The sequence below is a fragment of the Oryzias melastigma genome, linkage group LG24 (assembly GCF_002922805.2).
Source record: "Oryzias melastigma strain HK-1 linkage group LG24, ASM292280v2, whole genome shotgun sequence".
Lineage (NCBI taxonomy): Eukaryota > Metazoa > Chordata > Actinopteri > Beloniformes > Adrianichthyidae > Oryzias > Oryzias melastigma.
Window position 1 is genome coordinate 8,651,628 of NC_050535.1, and position 20,562 is coordinate 8,672,189.

Here is a 20,562-nt window from a genome sequence, read left to right on the forward strand (position 1 = left end):
TGAGAACGTCCTGGAGGCAAATCCTGCAGCTGATACGACCCCCGACGGGACCCCCCACCACCACCACCACCACTGAGGTCGTCCCATGTGCTCCAACACTCGTACATCACTGCTGACTTCATCGAGCCGTTGCCGCGGGCAACACAAACAGGAAAAAGCACAAGCGCCTGCATGCTCATTGATAATTAAGACCATCAAAACTGTTTTAGTAAATGCAAACCGACAAAGAAATCCTGTTTAATAGGATAATTGCTTTGAGCTGCAATCATTTTAGTGTTATAAGCTTTATACTAAATTCCTCAGCTACACATAAATAGATACAAACAGTTGCAGTAAATGAGCAGATGATTCATAAAGTGAGGTTTTGCTTTAAAAGTGTGCGCTGAATTCACACCACTGATGCTACCTCCTTGTGCGTGGAATTCTGGGAAGTGAGGCGGCAGTGCCAGCAGTAATCAGAGCTCCTTGTGCCCACACAAAGCCCAACCATGATCGGCAAATGTGCTTTATTTGCAGCAAAAACAGCTGTAATCCTCACTTTCAAATTAAAAAAAAAAAGCTTTGATGCATTTAGAACTTAGATTTTGATGGGGATTTACATTTAGACTCAGGTTTTATTTTTAAAGAGATTCATGTATTTTTAACATTTTCTTGTGGCATTTTTCTCATGATAGAGGACATATATGAAGAAAATGAGCTTATAATTGCATTTCTGAGTTTCCAAATTGTTTTGAATTGGGAGCAGATGAAAAAAGGCAGTTTGAAAATCATTTTTAACGTAGGAAATATGTTGTTTGAGCCACCAGGTCCCTGTTTTGCTCCATTCCGATGCATCCGCTTGAAGACAAATACATCCATGTACATCTATGTTTTTTCGGGAAAGGGGGCGGGGTTGCTTAGTATAAAAACTACTGCCGATCTACAGAAACTATGCCCAAAAAATACTGTGTACACTTATATTATTCATCATAAGATGATCAGCATTTGTCTTTAAATCCTTAATTCCCTAGAAGGAGAGTTTTAATTTACATATAATTTATATTTTGGTGCAAATTTTCCAATAATGATGCCAATCAGAAAGCAGAAAACTGAACATTTTTCCTAATCCCAAAATCTTGTCTTAAAACATGCATTTACGAAATGCCACAAAGAGACAATTTTAGCAAAATATAACAAAATATACTGTATTTTTCAGAGTATAAATCACTTTTTTTTCATATAGTTTAGTCAGGGGTGCAACTTATACTTAGGTTGTGTTTTTTTCTAGACATCCATAGGCTCATATATTTGTTATTTTCCCAGTAAACACCAGTTGTCCTTTAGTGTTGTTTCCTACCACTAGAGGGCACTACATCTGAGTATTTCTACTGACAGCAGCAGAAGAAGTGTTGTCCAAAACAAACATGGAAGAGGATCTATTGGTTTTCCTCTTAAACTTGAATATTTTTCTTATACAGATCAAAAGATGAGTATTGCAACTTATATTCCGGAAAAAACGGTAAATGAGTTTCAGAAAAGATGTCAAAAACTGCAAAATTTGGTCTTTTGCTGCTTTAAATTCCACAGATGCTTTGAATTTTTAAGCAGGATGTGAAATGACTGACAAAACTGAGGTTGTAAATATGAAACCAAAGCTGGTGGAATAAAAACGGAACAAGATGAGAGGCTGATGAGGCAGACTCAAAAATGAAGAGAGGCTAGATGAACAAGAGAAACAGAAAAGTCAGAAAAACCTGTTTGGAGACTCTGTATGTGACTTCTGTACAGCTAACAAAGCTCAAAAAAACGTGGCCTCGGGGTATGAAGTCTCTACAATAGAGCGGTGCAATGTGACCTACTCTGACCAATCCAAATGAATAATTGTGTGTTAGTTTTGCTGAATTAAAAAACAATATTAATATTAAAAGAAAAGTTGCCGTTTTAATTTGACATAGAAAACAGAAACCTCCTTCTGCAGTGAGAACAGGCAGATTCCCTTTTCAATTTTGCCCTCTTTTGTTCCATCTTAATGCATGCCTTCTTGTTGTGAAACTTGCTTCTCATTCAGGAGTTTAAGTCTGGATTTATGCGTCCTGGTGTCCCCGGGTCCCCCTGTTGGGTAGCTCTCATCAACCAGACATTGTCTGGCTGTGACTGACAGATTCATTGTGGTTCACAATGTACTGACACAGCTGTTTAGTGAATGTTATCACTGTGACCGAAACAATTCAGAGCTTTTAGAGGCGGCTGCCTCACTGCTCTCCATTCTGATTTGATGCCTGGCACACAAACAGTACCGAACAGTAGATTACTTAATGTTCTGAATGAGATAACCTCATTGGCTGCAGTTTTTGGTCGACTTTGTGATGTGGCGTGATAGCAGAATATTCTTCGTGTTGAGCTGTTTTTGATCAAATACAGAAAAGTTAAAAAAAAAAAGGCTTAAACAGCAAAGCAACGCTAATGCCTCAGCTCAGACTGTAAAAGGCTCCCAAAGCAGTGACCTCAGTCGCACTTCTGCCATCTGGACTGTAGCATCATCTCACAAAGCTGCTCCCAGCCAGACATAAACTCTGAGGAAAGCAGCGTCACGGGCAGCACCGCGCCAGCTGAATAAAAACCAACGCCGTCTGTGGAAGAACTGAGCATCTGTCATTAATCTCCATCATCAACGCTCACAAAACTCACTGATCGCAACAGCTTAACCCTCATATAATCTTTCATAGCATTTCTGAGACCTCTATCTTATTCGCATGATACAAATATCCTTATAAAACCCACTGTATAAAACTAAGGCCAGATTTTCTGCCCTGTAGTTCGTCATCATTCCACTGGGGGCAGTAGAGGGGTTTTTCAAGCTGTATTCAAAATAGCTGCTCCATTAAATCCCAAAAACACTTTTAGCAAGAAAATATTTCATAATTTTCGCAATTTTTTGTGAGAATAACTCATCTAGTATCATTAATTTTAAAATAAGTATATGCTGTATAAATACAGTTACACAGTGTTTAAAATGTGTGGATCAAATTTGGTGACTTATGTCACTATTTTTGCATCTTAAACTAACATTCTTGTGAGCAAAATCTTACTAAATCATCTGTTAAAAAAACAATGATATGTCTCTTAAAAAAATATTTAGCTTTTTTTGTCAGAATTTCATGAAAGGGTTTAAAACATCTTAATTAAACATCTCAAAAAAAGAAAAAATAAATTTATTTTTGTTAATTCTGTGAAGAACTAAGAACTCAAATGACTGCTTTTTCTAGCGTTTGGCCACACCCTTTCAAAATAAAGCACAATCAAAAAAGTGGCAAGTCCATATGGCTGAAATGTATTTTTTTTGGGGGGGTTAAGTATTTCATCATGGGTCAAGTGAGCCTTTAGAGTCCAACGTTGGGCCAATGAGCTGGAAAGTAGCCGAGCAAAGAGATTGACAGGGAACAGGATAAAGTTTGACAGCTTTGGCCTTGTTCAAAAATTCCCAATGAAGAGTTGACACATGCTCAGGCCAGAGCTGTCTGTGGAGCGCCAGTGACTGTGCTGTCTTCTGTCAACTCTTTTTCATTTATCACCATCTTCCAGTCCCCTTGGAAGTGTGTTAAGAGAGGCTTTTTTTATGTATTTACTTCTGGTGCTACATTTAATCTGGAACACACTTTTAGCATATGGTGGGTTCTTTTTCTTCTTCTACTGTTTACTTGAGTAATTCCGCCACCTACAGTAGCAAGAGGCTTGCTGGGTAATGTCAAAGTGGTGGAAATCTCACCAATCTCGCTCCAGACTTTTTCTTTTACAACTCTATTCCGATATATCTCCACATTCTCATGGATATATGGTTTGGGCCCGCTTTGTATCATTTTTTGGGTGTCCCCAACTTGAGATGCAGGCTGTTCCCATCAAATCACTGGTCCCCAACCCTTGGGACGTGGTACCAAACGTGGAAACGGTTACCGGTACCAGTCTATGTCCCAAGGGTTGGGGACCTACGATTAGACCTCTGAGGCCTGATACCAAGTGCCCTTTGGACCAGTACCAGTTTGCCGCCAAATGTTGGGGACCCCTGATTTAATGGGAACATCCAAAAAAGGGCAAGTCAGGGGCACCCAAAACCTCAAAAAGTGTTGTGGCGGGGGCCCGAACCATATGTCCATATATGGGAATGAGAGTGCGTTGGAAATATGAAAAGACTTGCTGTTGTATAATTCTGGCTGGACACAAACTCTAATTATTCATTTTAACTCCATGATCAATTTTCAAATGATTTGCATTCCTGTGAATTAAAAATGGACGCCTACTAAATTTGAGTCCTTGATTGGTTGACCTGCTTTAACTTTCAACCCACAATAAACGGCTGCAAATTTTGTACATAGAGCCCAAAAATTGACTTTTGGTAGGTAGGTTGAACTTCCATTTCCATAGACTTCTTATTGAAGTGGTTGCTTGAACATGCTGTGGGCGGTACAAACATATCTTCAGGCTAACATGTCCATAAATGTAATCCGTATCATTTCTGATTCAAAAGCACATATGGTGATTTTTGTGTGTATTTGTGTAGCGTTTCCTTTCCTAATCACACATTGACAATAAGATTGTGAGTTTGTTCTTCCTACACAGCAAGGAAGTCCACCAAGAGATGTTTGGAAGGGGAAACCTCCCCCCACCGATTTCCTTCTCCTTTCTGTTCAAGTCCCCATCCACACCTCCCTCCACACTCTTGTTCCCTGTCAGCTGGTGGGGAGATCCAGATGTGAACAGAACAGAAAAGGATAGAAAGAGAGAAAGAAATCCACATCCTTTGGGTGACAGACCTCATTGTCCGAGTACTTCTGGACTTTATGACACACATAAACATTTATGCGCGGCAAACAATGGATTGCCTCTGCATGACAAGGCTCTATTGTAGATGCATGTGTGTGTTTGGATGTGTGTGCATGTGTGACGACTAAGCAAATCAATCTGACTGTCAATTGGGGGGTGTAGTACTGTGTGGTACTTGCATGGAGTATCATTGAGAAATGGCTGCATCATAGAACCCTCTTTTATTTGTCTCCTCAACAATTTTCTGGTTTCCACTTTGAGATGCGACAAAATGGAAAAGTGTTGGCAAATTGTCTAGAATTTCTCTGGAGTACACAATAGCTAACACATGTACAATAGACTACACACGCTCAAACTGCATGGAGCCACATGAACGAGGTTAATAGAATGAGTCAGCGAAAAAAGGAACTGTTCAGTGGGAGATGAGAAGCGAAACAGACTTTCACTAAGTTCACGAAAAAACCCTTTCTCTGTGAGAATGTTTCATTCAAAAACTTTACAAGATCCTTTCAAGATGATCCAACCTTTCTACCAAAAGCAAAGGAGAGTGTCAGTACTCACCGGGAGCTTCTACCGGACTGGGTTTCTGTAGGGTTAACACAGACTGGCTGCTGGTGAGCAGGAGCAACAAGTGGTGTACAGTGGAGAACAATGCGGGTCTGCCTGAGCGCAGTAAAGCGTAAGCGGAGCGGAGACGGAGGGAGGGCCAGTCAGCAGGCTGCGCCGCACATGGGAGGTGGAGAGGAAAAGGAGGGATTGTCCAACTTGGCCAAGACAGAGAGAGTTCTGGTCTTTGGCTCTCCATGTCTTGTTCTTTCCCCCCTGCTAACCAAAAAATGCCTCAAGAAATATCAAATTTCTCATCTATTTTCAGTTCTGTTTGCTCTCATCTTTCCACGGCTTCCGCAAACCTTTTCTTCTTGCTGCTTTTTCATTGTGTCTTTGTGGCAAACTTCATAAAGCTGAGCAATCCCAAAGGAGCCAACAAGGACGAGCCACACCTATGTTCATCTAAGTAGGGCAAAAGTACAAAAAACTGGATATGTATGTACTCATGGAAAATGACCTCAAAAATAGGGGTTTGCTCTCTGTAATGGCCATACCTCCAATTATAGAAACAGAACAGAAAATGACTCGACTGCTCAGGTTTTCTTTCTTTGCTGTTTTGATGTTCGTCTTTCCAGTCAAAAATCCCGATTCAAATGTGCCTCAGACGCGCTGAGAGAAAGGGGAAAACGGCGAAAAGAGTCTCAGAGAAAAGAGTAACCCGATCCAGCTAAAAGCAACAATCATTTGATTGAGTCACTCAGCACTGTGGTTTGGGTTCTTTTCAATGTTAATCCAAGAGACGGGGTAAGCTACCAGAGGAGAAGTAGGGGAAAGAAAAACCAATGTGAAATATGCTGCTTCTCAAGAGGACTCCTCGAGGTCATGGGAGAGGAAAACAGAGAAATGGGGACGGAGAAAGAGGATTGGAAAGACAGAGTTGGAGAAGGACCAGAAAACTGAGGTGTCATCAGCATAAATTTCACTTCCAGGACTTGGTTCATCAGAGCGTTTCTCTCTGATGCTACGTTCACACTGGACTGTCACTACCTGAAACTGGCCCATCTACAGTTGGTGCAAATCTTGCTCCAGGCTTTTTCTTTCCCAGCTCTATTCCGATATATAAAAGACTTGGTCATGTAATTCCGGCTGGGGACCTAATTGTCAAAGTTCTGATTAAATACTGATTAAATAAGCAAGTGAATATACAATAATATTTGACATAGTCATTGTGGCTTGTTCCTTCTCATACCTCACTCTATAGTGCCTCAGCATTAAAAAAGTTATTTTATTTACCCATAAAATTATTAATTTACAATGAGTTGGATGGGAAAAAAATCACGAGAAAAAAAATGTCCTGCTCTGTTAAACTAAAACTGGACTGATTTAGAACCCATGTGACAGAAATGTAACAAAGGGGATTTGCAAATTTTCAAAATAAAAGATTTTTCTAGATCAAAGATCGTTCAGACTCATAATAAAACTAGCTAAAACCTGATGCCAAACCCGCTTTAAGCAAATTTTACCCACAATAAAAAAATTGTCCAATTGAGCAAAAAAACCAACCAATCTGACAGCACTGCTTCCCTAAAAACACAGTTTGAAGCCTCTTTGACACATCTTCACCATGTCCTGTGAAACGACGCTAGCAACGCTAAGGACTTTTCTGATGACCAGATCTAACAACAAGTTTGAAGCATAAAGCAAGCTGAAACATCACAGAGCAAATATAAAGCTATCATCAAAGAAGCGTGGAGAAGCAGAAGATATTCCATAGTAGACATTGAACTTTCATATTAAGGCGGGGCCGCAAATGGCGCCCAGTTTGAGACCTCTATTGTAGACTTTTGTCATTGGAAGTGTGAACATAGCTTGAAAGAGCTATATCATGTACACATTTCTCAGCAATTTTAGTTATGGTGAACAGACAAAAAAAAAAACCTTCAAATACCGGAAAAGTCCAACTGCAGAATTTTTGTTTGATTTTAGGACAAGCATGAAGTTCTGCTGAATTCAATGCAGTTTTCCATTTTCCAAACAGGGCAGCTCCACCAAAGTCAGTCTCACCAGCTCTAACCAACCTGTTTGTTTCTTGTAGAAATTCAAAGAACAGCAGACCTGCATCTGTTTAGAGCTGCCGTCACAACATCTCGTGAGGGAAACATTTCTGAAAGCTGCATGTAAACACACAAAGTGGGGAAATTTCAAGGAATCTGGTAGAAGAATCTCAGGGATGTGCTACGCGACCAAAATATATAAACAGGAAGTTTTAAGAGTGTATATACTTACAGATGGAAACCAAAGGAACTGTAGTCAAAAGTCTTTGTTTAAGTGGGTTAGACAGCACGTTTCCTGTGTATAAATGACTTATTGTGAAACTTGAGGGACAATTAGGGAAGCTATGTTACACTGAAACTCCACAGCCATGTTTGAGTTCAATAAGAGGACAGAAGTTGGTTATATGAAGGAACATCAAAGAGGACATTTAAATATAAACTCTGAAGTGCCGCGGAGGCTTTGATGGACTCCTTCCTTTTGGCTTATCTACTTCTTGTAAGAGTTTTACTCCTGGGTGCTCTCAAACACAGTAAAACTTCAAAAGACTTCAATCGAACTCGCATTAACTCTTACTTAAAGGTACTTTCACACTGAGCTGTTTGGTCCACACCTGAGTTTGGTTTCTCAGACAGCTAACTTGACTGTATTTTCCACACTCTGAGGAACACTTGAAAGTCTTAAATTTATTGTATTATTTTCAAAAGATGACAGTGCACCTTATAATCCAGAACGTCTTTTATATGGATTAATTCTAGTAAGGTTTACTAGTTCTCACAATTTTGAGAGGTACACAGCGCTTTGTCAAAAATGTCATTTTTTTTCTTTTTTTTATGATTCATTTGGTTAAGCTTTAGACCAAATGTTTGACACATGTCACTATGTGGACTAAACAAGGTTAAAAGATAATTCTAAAACGTTTGCCCCACCTTCAACCACCAGTAGCTAGGATAGGCTCCAGCAAACCACAAAACGATCCAGCAGGTTCAGAAAATGGACAGATGGATGGCATTCCAATCAAAGAAACATCTGTACAATCCTAGTGTGCAAACACCCTTAATGGAATTTCACCGGTCCCTGAATGATGCTCCGACTCTAAACAGAATGAAGTGTTCAGAGGACATGCTGCAGTCCTTACAGGGAAAACAAGTCCCACGGGACGAGACTAGACAAACACATTTCAGCCTTCAAGAGCAATTTCAATGCCACAGATACAAACACTGGGTCAGGAAAAAAGGGGGGAAACAATTATCTAAACTCCTCAAAATCAATTAACAAAATCTAAATAGGCCATTTAATCACTTTCAGTGCCATCCTTGTTCCTCCTGAGGCAAACAATCAACCGGCAGACACAAATTAGCTTTGAACCAGAAGGCTTGCTGCAGGCCTGATCACACATGAGATAAGGTGCTGGGGTGTGCAGATGAAGGTGGGGGTGGGGGTGTTACCCCAGACTTTTATTTTTGCTTAAACTTAAATCATTAAACCCTTTAATTTTACACCTAAAAAGAGTAATTTCTAGACTATTGGGGTTCAAAAATCCCTTTTTTGCACAGAAGGCTGGCGTTTTTAGACAAGTTTCACAAAGACAAAAAAAAAAATTGAACCATCTTCTTGTCACGAGTGGGCAGCTCATCAATACCACATGTGTCAAAGTCAAGGCTCTGGACTTTTGAAAGTTTTTGGACTATTTTGGCATTTAATAAGATTTCTTTAAGCTATTTTGGAATTTAGATGATATTTCAGCAACATGCTAGCTGTTTTGGCTAATTTAGGATTTTTTTGTGTTTTATGCTATTTTGGAGTTAGGCTATTATTTACACGAGGGCTGGTTTGGCTAATTTAGGCTTTTTTAACGTTTTTAGGTTGTTTTGGAGTTGGGCTAATATTTACATGCTAGCTGCTTTGGCTAATTAAGGATTTCCTTTGGTTTTTTATGCAGTTTTGGAGTTGGGCTAATATTTACACGGTAGCTGTTTTGGCTAATTTAGGATTTGTTTTTTGTTTTTGTTTTTTGGCTGTTTTGAGTTAGGCTAATAACTACATGCTAGCTGTTGTGGCTAATTTGGGATTTTTTTAAGCTTTTTTGGAGTTAGGCTAATATTTACATGCTATCTGTTTTGGCTAATTTAGGATTTTCTTAGGCTATTTTGAACTTTAGCTATTTTTTCAGCTACATACTAGCTGTTTTGGCTAAACTAAGTTGTTTTTTTATTTTTATATTTTTTTTAGTTTTTTAGGCTAATTTGGCATTTAGCTAATATTTTCAACTATGAATTTCAGCTCCTTCAGCTATCTGTATTAGCATCTTCAACAGCCAAATTCAGCTTAAAGCATTCACACTAGCATTATCGCAGTTAATGCCACAAATCTAGTTCATGATTATGTTAAAAAGTTACTTTTTTAAAAAACTTAGTTCTAGTATCTTCAATAAATGTTTGTCTTGTTCGGCCCGCGAACTTTTGTTTTAGATTTTGGCCCCTTGTGCGATTGAGTTTGACACCCCTGATCAAAACACACCCACAAACATAAAAACTCCACAAGTATGAAGATATTTTAATACAAAATCCTAAAATTTTAGGCCAAATCCAACACACATGCAGCAAATTTTCTTTTTCTTTTGATGAAGCATGGGCTGCACGGTGGCGCAAGTGGTTAGCGCTCTCGCCTCACAGCGAGAAGGCCCTGGTTCGAATCCCGGCTGGGACCTTTCTGTGTGGAGTTTGCATGTTCTCCCCGTGCATGCGTGGGTTTTCACCGGGGACTCCGGCTTCCTCCCACCGTCCAAAAACATGCTTCATAGGTTCATTGGTGACACTAAATTGTCCCTAGGTGTGAATGTGAGAGTGGATGGATGTGTGATTGAGGCCCTGCGACAGACTGGCGACCTGTCCAGGGTGTACCCCGCCTTCGCCCATCAGTGGCCGGGATAGGCTCCGGCACCCCGCGACCCCGAACGGGATGAAGCGGTCAAGAAAATGGATGGATGGATGAAGCATGAAACACTTTTTTTTTTTTTTTACCGCTCAACCGCGTCTCACAAAATCCAAAAGAATTCATGAATTTTAAACTAGTAGCAGTTAAGCAATTTAGCAGCAACATCACATTTTCAGCAATTTATATGCAAATGTAAGACAAGGGGTGGTGCACAGTACCGAGGAGGAATTTGTACTCACTTATTAACTTAAATGACCTGCAGCACTGATGCATAGACCAGAGGCAATGATCTATCAATGGCCACTCACCCAAACAAACACAAACTGAATTAAAAAAAACTGCTTACCAAGCATTTCCTGATTTTTGTCGTCATATATTTCAGTGCTAACTGGTTGATCTCAAAGGTAACCTCCCTGACCCCATCGACTGGGGCGTGTGGTTTAGCCACTAGATGGCAGTAGAGTTCTGGTCTCTTCTGCGCATAGACACACACATGTACACACACAAAAGCTACACTGGCAGCCATGCCAGAACAGGGAGTGAACGTGATGAAAGACCACAGCAGAAAGCAGACAAGCAGACTCAGCCGCGAAGCACGTAGAAGTGAGGTTTAGGGCTGAAGAGAGTCCAAAACATTCCTAAAAAAAACGATATTTCCCCACACCACAATGTTCACATCTACAGCTCTAAAGCTGACAGGCAAGCTCTAAAGCAGGGGTTATTTCTTTTCTCCTGTCAAGCCGCTAAATCAGACCTCTGGTTGTGGAGATGGGGCTCTCTTTGAGTGGCACCAGCAAACTTGGCTGTAAAAATAAGTGAGCAACCATTCTGTATTCCATATTAGTGGCTATGTGGAGGTCGCTGTGTGTTGATGAAGAGAGACAGGCGAGCTGGAAAAAGCAGAACTTCCATTAGATTTAGCCTGGAGGGTCAAGAAGTCACGGTGCCTGGGTCCGCCATGTCAAGCTTCACAGAACTTTTTCCTCGCCTTCACTCAGGCTGGAGGGGGGGCGGCCCCACCAGAAGGTCAAGCCGTTTGTGGGTTTGAGCGGAACGTCAGCTGTTTCTGGCTGATATTACTCCCTCCAAAGTATGTGTTTCATACTTGAATGCTTTGAGAGCAGAAGAACGTTAATAGCTTCAATAGATTTGCATTTTAATGTTGGCTAAATTTAGCTTTCTTGCATTTTTGTCGTACTAGAAAGAGGCTCACAATTATTGAAAAGTGCTTTCTAAGTAGCAAAGCTTGTTTTTTCATTTAGTTGGTACATACTAACTCATATAAAATCAAAAAATAATCTATTAGATTTTTAGAACTGAAAGCTAACATTTCGAATAAATTGCTGTTTTGAAATCTTAACAGTTCACGGTGACCTAAAGATAGAAAGTCCACATTCAGAGAAAACCAACAGGAAATGAAAACAGAAGGAGGTTGGTGATTTAATCTCTACATTAATCTGTTGTGGCTGGGTGTTGACAGTTTTGTGATAATACTGTTGGCTCACTCTGTTTTACACAAGTAAACAAACACTTCTTAAAAATTCAAACTGAGGGATTTCCATTGATATAACACTACAAGAGTTGAGCTATCCTGTTAATCTGAGTTTTAAGGTTTTGGAACTTTAAAACGACACCAAAAACTCTCAAACACCCAATCCAATGAAATTCATGCACGTCTTTGTTTTCCTCTACTAAGCCAGGGGTTTCCAAACTACGGCCCGCGGGCCACATCCGGCCCACCTCCACATTCGGCCCGGCCAGATGACATTTCCAAAGCTGGGGCATGAACTGAATAACTCTGCATTTAGAATCAAGCACTTTGACCAACTGACTGAAAATAAACCCTACATCGCTAGTTAAATTCATCTTTGCTGACCAAAATGTAGCGGGGAGTGAATTTTCAAGCAAATTTCTATAAGTAAAACACACAAAACTCTGCTTTGAGCCCGTGTTTCCTCCTCTTACTTTTTTCATCCCTAAAGTTTTAAAGAAGCACTAACAGCGGCAAAAGCACACGCTCCTCTCCTCCCCAAACCCAGACCGCAGCGACAGGACGGGAGCGGCGCTGTACTGCAGAGGTATTGATTACATCACACTTTTAGTTACTTTATTTACATTTTTATGAATTTGTTTATTTTTACATGAAATGAGTGGTGTGTTTAACTGTTTAAAAAAAAAATAAAAAAAAAGGATATAAAATCACTGCAATTTGGTGCCCCCTCCACCTGATGGCAACCCAGGCATCCGCCTAGGGTGCCTATTTCCAGTCTGGCCATGCGATTGAGACTCACAGAATGTGTCTTTTTATTCTGTGCACCTATTTGATACACGCAGCTCTAATCGCGATCAGATATTTGTTTTCATTCTGATAAAGTGGACCTATTTTTTAACTTTAAGAGTTTAAACAATAGAGAAAAGTGTGAAAATGTTCAAGTGTGTAGTGACGAGTTTCACATCTGTAGTCCGAATTTGCGTATTTTACCTTCTCGAGTTACTTTTAGAACGCAACTAATAAACGAAGGAACGCTGTTCTGGTGAAAATGTTACGCATATATAGCCTATGTGTCCAGCTGCAGCAGAAAACAAAAGAATTAGACGTTTTATTAGACTATTTAATTAAAATGATTGTGGAGATATCAGAAAGAGTTATTAATAACTGGCTACATGTGACTTTCTGGAAAACCAGAAATGCTTACGTAGACACCCCCTGACATTTTTACGCCTCTTCTGTTTGGTGGGTATGAGGGGCTGTTAGCCAGTGGGATAGCATGTAAACAGAAAGCTCTCAGTTAGTTATGGGTGACGGGAAGGGGGTGCGGGGCTTCTCAGCACCAATATTCACACCCAAAACTCAGAGGTGAATTTCTAATGAACTGCTGCCGCTCTGCAGAAACTATGTCCAAGATAATGGACTAAAATAGTATAATCGTTCCAAATAACTAATATTTACTAACTTAAAAGTCAATTGAATATGTAAAACTTTCATTAAAAAAAAAGTTTGTCGGTCTGGTTTTGTTTCCGATTCATCATTTCTTGTGTTTCATGATCACTGACTTGCCACTCTCCTTTTTGTCACCAGTGTTCTGACATCCCCATATAGTGTTCTGACGCTATTCCCTGACTCTATCTGTATCATTGATTTTTGGCAGCACATCTACAGTTAATTGCTCCCTTTGAAAGCAAGCCTCCAGTGATCATTGGAGGAACTGCAACATTTGGTTCTTCTGGGACGGCTTCAAATTAGTGAACAGCATGTGAAGGTTTATTTTTTAATGAGCCGGGTGAGGTTTGTTTCCCTTCATAATTACAAAGTTTAGGGCACAATTGGAATATATTGATCTTGATCGGGGTTCATTCAACTCATTTATTCAATTTGTAATAAAAAAAAGTCCACTTTCGGCAATTTTGAGTTGGTTTCATCAAGTTCCGCCTTAAGGTGACATAACTGAATATATATATATATTTTATGTTGAAAGGCTGGTGAGTTTATCAGGTTCGTAAAAGTCATTGCAACTTCTCTTTTGTGTTAAGATATAGAAAAAGCTCAATATGTTGTTAAAGTCTCATTGGTGAGTGTCTGTTCTAAATCGGTGACCCCCATCCCCTGCTTAGCGATTTCTCCTCTTACTCTTACCTCGCAGCCCAAATCCCAGCACAGGCCTCACGCTGAGCAGTGCAGAGAAGCAGAAATCCTGGGAGAGAGCTGATGATTGTCTGTGATTACAGGCTGACCATCTCCTCTGGGCTCATCTGGCCGGTCCTCGCTCAGGTAACACTCTCCAAGTCATTAACTGGAGAGAGGCAGAGCTCTGAAAAGCCCGCCTGGGAGGCAGTGACGCGCTTCCTTCACCTTGACATTGCCTAGAGGTTACACCATTCATTTAGCAGTGAAGTACGGTTCTCAGAGGTGAGAATGACGAGAATGGAGTCTCCCAGATACATAAAAGGTCCCTCTGTGCTGGAGTCCCTCGCTTTTATCGGTTGAGCGAGGTCTGAATCGCTGGTATGTGTGTCAATAAATTAGAGAGAGAAGGTTGGTGTGACAGGGTTAACACAGACGGCAAGTCTCCTGAGGCAAATTTATGATATACTTTGAAATGTATGTGAAATGTGGGTGAAAATCCCAGAAGATCAGCAGTTTCTGAAATACTCAGATCAGCCCGTCTGGCACCAGAAACCATGCCACATTCAAAGTCGACTAAATCATGTTTCTTCCCTATTCTGAAGCTCAGTTAAACAGTCTCTGTCGTATCTCTATGCCTAAATGTATTGAGATGCTGATTGGTTGATTAGAAATGTTGGTTAACAAGCAATTGGACTGTGTGCCTAATAAAGGTGAATCCGTGATGCCACTTGGTTTAAAACTGATGCTGTAGGAAAAAATCGATTTATCGCGATATTTAATTTGGCGATACTTGTATCGATTTAAAATGCTGACAAGACCATATTTAAATATTTGTAAGTGTACTTCAGCTTCTACCTTTTGTTTTTCCTAGTTGGGCAGCACAGTACCCTTTGAGACACACTATTGAGATTTTTAACGATATGTATTGTATCGCGAGATGTGTATCGTATCGGAAAATTCTTGCTAATAAAAACCCTTATTTAAAACGGACCTGAGACTTAAGTTGATGCAGCAGTGACGGCGATAAGGCTGTAACGAGCGCCCGAGTACTTGGATACTCGCGATCTGCTCCCGAAAGTTCGAATACGAATATTCGCGACGTCCAAAATCGCTGATTCACGATCTTTATAAATATAGTAGTGTAGTAAAATATTATCTTGTGGCATTTGCTCTGAAATGCAGAATAATGTTGTATTTGTAGTTTATGAACTAAAACGGAACTGAAAGAGCGCCGGAAGTACACAAATCTGTATGTCGGTGAAGCTTCCGGTTTTCAAAATAAAGCTAGCGAGAGCTTTTCGCCGTTCAAAAACTGAGACTGAAGTTCCGCTCACTGACATAACTTCTGAAAAAAATGAATTAGCCTTAACATTGGAGCTTCAGCTCCTGCGTTTACGCTCTTTTGGTTATGCTAACTCTTCAACGACACACTTAACGTAACTCCAGCGGATTCTGAAGCGGAGAAACGCAGCGTTGTGCTGATTTGCTGTGAAATGTGGATGTAATCAACGTGAATCAGCTGATTCTGCCGTGGAAAAAAAAAAAAAAAAAAACCTTTTTCATACCGGCTCTGCACCAATATGTAATGCTTCTCCAGGGAGAACGCGGAGAACATTTTCAGGTTTTGTTGTTAAATGATCCAAAACAGCAGTGATGGTTGGCCAAAAAAAAAAAACATTTCTTGTTATTTAAATCTTTGCGTTTTTATCAGTTTTGTTGATTCTGATCTCATGTACTACATAAAAGCAGAAATGGTGATTTAATACAAATAATTTAAATCCATCCAGTAAAAAGACATAAACATAGTAACAAACGTTATATTAAAAAGTAACAATCGTGGTTCGATTTGTTAATCATTGAGCTTGATTCGTGAATCAAATCAAATCGCCACCTTAGCAACGATCCACAGCCCTAAAGATCAAAAACATGCACCCTAGAATAAGTGTAATCCTGCGTTTTATCTTCCAGATCAATCGGTCATACTCGAGCGCTGTCCGTGCTCTCACATTTCCTAACAACACTGACAGCATGTTGGAAAACTGATCACTGAAAGAAAGTAGTGACAGATTCAGGGCAGAGGGCACCAACACTAGAATGGTCATCAAATGCCCCAAACGCCTGTCATCATAATGTGCTTTCCACAAAGGATTCATGAATGTCGATGATGAATTGCTGGAACCTGCACACAGACTCTTACTGGTTTTCATTGTGGAATTCACGAGAGCCGCCTGTGGCTGTGGTAAACGTTGCTGCGGAGTGAACTCTCAGAGGTGCCTGTGATCCTCCCGCCTGGCGCTTTTTCCCGTGCCCTCCCCGTCTTGACGAGTGCTTCACCCGGCTCTCTGGGGACTGGAGTCCAGCCAGCCGTGTGTAATTAAAAGCGCATAAAGAGAGATCAAGCTCTCTGACGCTCTTTCTACTCAGGATTGCCTCGAGGGTGAATCCAGTCAGCTCTATCAAGCTGAGCGGATCTGATTCATTATCACTTAAAGACCTCGATTTTAATGAAAATGACAAAAAGATCTAAAATCTCAGACATATATATATATACCTCAGAAATTATTAAAGTAAATATTTCCAACAAAACTGGTTTCGCAAAAGACATCCTGATAATTTGAAGCTCGGTGACTAAAACAGAATGGAACAAGGATAAACCTAAACAACTTTAAATGAAGTGACTCACATTGGTTACGGTTTAATGAACAAATATATGTGTTCACACACCCCCAGCCATGAAGGAGGAGACACGTCAGGGGATTTAATGTCATTCTCTGTTCTGCTGAAGGAGACCGCGGCACCAAAGTGCACCCGGGCCAAAGGGGAGAGGCAAGAGGCGCTCTTAAGACTGATGTGAGCGCGCTTCTCCACGCTTTCACACATTCTCCGTCCAAAATGTTGTAAATTCAGAGTAATCAGTAGAAACAAGAAACATGCAGACAGCTGTAGCATGTGATCCACACCATCTGCGCCAGTTTACACCCGCAACATCCCAAAACCCTGATAGATTCACAACTTAAAGACTTAAATATTTCTGATCTGCATTCATTATCCTCATTATTATCATATTGTTCTGCATCTCATCACATTAAGTCAGAATATTTCTTAAATTTGCCATTTAAGGGAAGAAACCATGATTATTATTCAGCAGATTATGAGAAAAAGACTAAACATTACCCACAATTCAATAGCTTACATGATTTGCACCAATTTAGATTTCAAGTTTGGTAAAAAAAAAAAAAAAAAATCGTGAACAATTTCAAAATAAAAGCCCCAAAAATAAAAATAAATAAATAAATAAATAAAGTTCCTTTGTTGACAACATAACTACCTTTATTTCTTCTATTACTCTCTTTCTTTTAACTGTATAGGCCAAAGGATTGTGATTTATCAGATACTATTTATCATATTTAATCCTGCATGAATAATCCAATATTTTATGCCCAATCTTATCAAAATGTTCTTGTGGCATTTTTCTAATGACAGAGGAAAAATATAAAGATAATTAAGCTTAAAATTGCATTTCTGAGTATTTCTTTATTTAAATTGTTGTGAATCAGGAGTAAACAAGAACATGGAGTTGGAAAAAGAACATATGCGTGATGTAGAAACTGAGCTGCGACTGGGAGAGAAAGGGGGCGGGGTCGCTCCGTGCCAACAGTACCCCTTACGACTCAAAGCTAATGAACAACTACCCCCTTATCACAGGTAATGCAACTGTTTTAGTTAAAATCTGTATTTACTTTTGTTGTGTAATTGTGTTGAGCGCAGTAAAACATTTTGACTCTCAAGGTTTTTCAAGTGAAACGTCTAGGAGACCAAGAAGAAACAGACTATTAAATAACCAGAGGTAGACTACACTTAATTATGTGTTGTCTATTTTGCAGACACAGTGATTGTGCATTGGTGAAGTCTTGGATCTGGAAGATGTGGTGGTTTAGTTAATCATGGAGATGGTGGTATATGGGGTCTATTCTGAGGTGAGGTACATTTGGACTGGAACAAAAGTGGTGGAAAAAGCTGCCAGGAAAGCCTCTAAAGGTTTACAGAGCGCTGGAGGCTCCCTGTTATAAATGGTTTATAAATCCCCCCCTTTTTCCTCCATAAATAGGATTTCACAAATGCCTTTTTATTTTTCATGGGCTGTTAATGGGTTCACATTTTTCAACCCAAATTAAAGGGTATCAACCCAAAGATGTGCAGTCGGTGTTTATTTATGGCTGTCGAGCAGTAGTCATTTGAAATAATCAACAGTTACCACCTTCCTGATATCCAAGGCTGCCTGTTTATCGCAGCCAGACATGCTATTGAGACTGCTGGAATATTTTACACCCCATACATCAACGTACGAACTCGTGTGTATGCCACACAGACACACTGTGAGGTCGCAGACCCCATTACTGTGACAGGTTCCAATCTTGTTGAAGACGGGCCAGCTTGGACCAACAGACAAAGCCCTGGAACGGGGTTACGCTCACAAAACAGGAGAAGATGTAAAGAAACCGTAAAGAGATTTGAGTTCTATGAGTGTGAACAGGATGTGCTCACCGCGTGTGATGTTTCAAAACATGCTGGAAGAATGGAATTGCTGTTGACTGCCTATAGACTCTAGAAATAACACAGACTGATTCAATGCACATGGCCACACAGGTGTGGAGAAAAGGGAAAGCAATTTACTTTTGTTAAAAAAAAGGATCAGGGAAAAAGAAAGGCATTACTCAAAGTGCAGAACCACTTTAAAGTATGTGTGGATTGCAGAGAAAAAGAGTTTTTTACCAAAACTCCAGGTTCCAAAAAAGCTTTATCTGATTTTATTGACGTAGTCAAGCAAAACATCATTTTGTCGAAAGTCTAAAGCAGCGTTCACACCACCCTCAGCAAAAACTCATGTGCGTTTCAGGCTAAACTCTCACATTCACGCGTAGCCACACACGTTTTTTAGACCTTTTTCAGGATCTACGTACAAAACTTGTGGCCATTGAACATGCATTGAAAGCTATACCAGGTTGAACTTTAAACCATCAGAGATTTCTATATGATAATAGAGCTGCCACTAATGATTATTTTTATAGTAGACTTATCTCCGATATTTTTTTTTGATTAGTCAAGTAATCGGGTTACGTGCAAACTGGATGTAAAGCACACATTTTAACCGTCATTAGCTTTAAACTAACTAAAAAATAGGTATATAAATGCTAGTGTGAATGCTGTAAGCTGAATATGCTGAAATTGATAGCTAATAGCTGATAGCTAGCTAACATACAAGTTAAATGCGAAATTAGTCTGAAAAACTGAAAAAAAGCCTAAGTTAGCCAAAACACTTAGCATACTGCAGAAATATTAGCTAAACTCCAAAATCGCCTAAAACCTAAAAAAAATCCCAAGTTAGCCAAAATAGCTAGCATGTAACTAAAATAGCTAAATTAGCTAAACTTTGAATTAGCCTAAAAAACAGAAACAATCCTAAATTAGCCAAAATAGCTAGCATATAGATGAAATATAAGCTAAACTCCAAATTAGCTTAAAAAAACTGAAAATTTCCTAAATTAGCCAAAATAGCTAGCATGTATCTGGAATATTAGCTAAACTTCAAATTAGCCTAAAAAAACCTTAATGAATGGCAAAGTAGTCCAAAAAGCTAGCAGAATGCTATTATAACTTTCACTTTACTACACTCTGCCTCCATATAATATAAAGTAACGACTAATCGACTATTAAATTAGTTGCCAACTATTTTAATAGTCGATTAGCCGTTGAATAGTTAACTAATGGCCTATTTGATAATAATGTATGGTGTCCATTTCAATTCACAGAAGTGCCAACCATTTGAAAAGTTGATCATGACAGAGAAATTCATAATTCCTATTTGTGCCCAGATGGATATAAACACCAAGTCTTTCATGTATCGGAATAAAGTTGTTCGATTCCTGAGATTTCCACTGCTTTCCAACTGTAGGTGGCAGATGTGCGCTAGTAAACAGTAGAAAAAGAAGAAGTCCCTCCCTGCTTGTTCAGTGTGAACACTGTGGGCAAAATATACGTATAATGAAAATGATACATTTCCACCTTTGTTTTCATCCATGATATTTAATGAGTGATCTTTGTATACAGTTAAACATCACAAGATTTGTTTGTTTCTTGCCAGGGCATTCTGACCCTATCATAGAACATTTCTATTTCGCTGGAATATCTTGTCCATGTTTAGATCTTAAACCTTACGTCACTATCTTAAGTTCCTGATTAGAGTTTCTTTGTGTTACTGTATAAAAGGTGAATCTGCAGACTCCTCTGCGCGCATCTTTCCAGCGTCTCTCTTTTCTTTTACTCTTTTGAATAAATACCCTTGAAAACACTTGACAAATATTTCTTTATTCCATCCGATCTATTGACTTTCCACCACACACGTTCATGAACCCACAAATGCCTAGTCTGTACATTGCTTTAGAAATTAATAAAGATATAAATACATATGCAAAACAAACAACGATAATAAAAAAAACAACTTGGAAATAAAAAGTTCCAAATTTGAAAGTAGTTTATCAAATTGGCCGTTGTAGGCTCAATATATATATATATATATATATATATATATATATGGCGAACGC

At 39.5% G+C, this 20,562-nt stretch overlaps 1 protein-coding gene across 7 annotated transcripts in view; it reads right to left on the reverse strand.

The window, feature by feature from the left end:
* The window catches only part of sash1a (SAM and SH3 domain containing 1a), a 235,838-nt gene that overhangs the window by 97,298 nt on the left and 117,978 nt on the right, over window positions 1–20,562 (reverse strand). Inside the window, exon 1 of one of the 7 annotated variants that reach the window (XM_036210511.1) lies at window positions 5,359–5,629. The exons of the other annotated variants lie outside the window; for them this stretch is intronic. The gene's annotated coding sequence lies outside the window, so the exon portion shown is untranslated. Of the gene's footprint in view, window positions 1–5,358; window positions 5,630–20,562 lie in introns of those variants that run through there. 7 annotated transcript variants of the gene reach the window in all.